Source organism: Phoenix dactylifera, chromosome 15, assembly GCF_051530095.1.
Source record: "Phoenix dactylifera cultivar Ajwa chromosome 15, Ajwa_hap1_PhDact_Kaust_v1.1, whole genome shotgun sequence".
NCBI lineage: Eukaryota > Viridiplantae > Streptophyta > Magnoliopsida > Arecales > Arecaceae > Phoenix > Phoenix dactylifera.
In genome coordinates, this window is record NC_143204.1 from 2,667,820 (window position 1) to 2,669,333 (window position 1,514).

The 1,514-nt window shown below is 35.9% G+C and overlaps 1 non-coding gene across 1 annotated transcript; it reads right to left on the minus strand.

Annotated features, from left to right (window-relative positions):
- Nucleotides 1-365: 365 nt before the first annotated feature.
- On the minus strand, nucleotides 366-472 carry LOC120106528 (small nucleolar RNA R71). Its single transcript, XR_005508669.1, has one exon. It is a non-coding gene; the product is annotated as a small nucleolar RNA R71 (small nucleolar RNA).
- Nucleotides 473-1,514: the final 1,042 nt, after the last annotated feature.

The following is a 1,514-nucleotide window of genomic DNA, read 5'->3' on the forward strand; positions in this document are numbered from 1 at the left end:
ACTTACCTATTAGAATGCTTCGTGATTATCTACAACCCACTAGGACCAGTACCCCATCCTGTATGGTTATTCCTACTGCTGCGGGAGCTTTTGACATGAAACCAGGAATAATCCAATTACTCCCAAAGTTTCACGGACTTGATTCTAAAAGTTCCTATTTGCACCTGAAAGAATTTGATGAAGTGTGTTCAACACTTCATTTCAATGATGTCACTGAAGAGATAGTTAAGCTTAAGTTATTTCCTTTTTCTTTAAAGGAAAAAGCTAAGTTATGGTTACACTCCTTAAGGCCTAGGACCATAGCTACCTGGCAAGAAATGACAAGAGAATTTTTAAAGAAATTCTTCCCAATACATAAAACAAACACACTTAGAAGAAATATCATGAATTTCGCACAAAAAGATGGAGAAACATTTTTTCAGTGTTGGAAAAGATTTAAGGACCTTCTGCTTGCTTGCCCACATCATGGATATGAAATTTGGAGGGTCATTAGTTTCTTTTATGATGGTTTGTCCTCCAATATGAGACAATTTGTAGAAATGATGTGTAATGGTGAATTCATGAGTAAGGAACCAAATGAAGCCTGGGATTATTTTGATCTTTTAGCAGAAAATGCACAAGCTTGGGATACAACAGATAAAAATAAAAAATCTAAAATAGCACCTAATGCAAAAGGAGGAATATATCTTATTAAAGATGATAATGACGTCAATGTAAAAATTGCTAATCTGACTAGAAAGGTTGAAGCCATGGAATTAAGCAAGGCCAATATAAGGAAAGCACAAACTATTATTGAAAGTATATGTGGAATTTGCGAGAGTAATGCACATGTGACCAAGGATTGTCCTACAATCCCTGCTTTTCAAGAAGTGTTGCATGATCAAGCAAATTTCACCAATACTTATAAAAGACCATTTCCAAAAACATATAATCCTAATTGGCGAAACCATCCTAACTTTAGTTGGAGACATGGACCCACTGCCAATGAATCTCAAGGAAATTCTGTTCCTACTCCTTATGTGCCACCACATAGGAAATCCCTTGAAGATACTTTGCAAACTTTCATGCAAGGGCAGACTCAGATAAATCAGAATACAATGCAATCACTCCAAGAACTTAAAAATTCTGTAGGTAGAATTGAGGCTCAACTCAATGTTAGGAAAAAAGGGACATTTTCAGCCCAACCTCAATCTAACCCAAAGGGTCAACATGAGGTCCATGAAGCAAGTTCATCCCAACCAAAATTTGAGCAAGTTAAGTCTGTCACAACCCTTCGTAGCGGAAAAATAATTAACAAAGAAATCCCAACGAAGGATGACAAACCTAAAAAATCTATTGAAAAGAATGATGAAGATGATAATGAACAAGATGAATCAATACCCCATCACAAGATAGTTGCTCCATTTCCGTAGCGTTTGCTTGCAGCTAAAAAGAAAATACCTGATCAAGAAATTCTGGATATCTTTAAACAAGTAAAGGTTAACATTCCTTTATTAGATGCCATTAAGCAGATC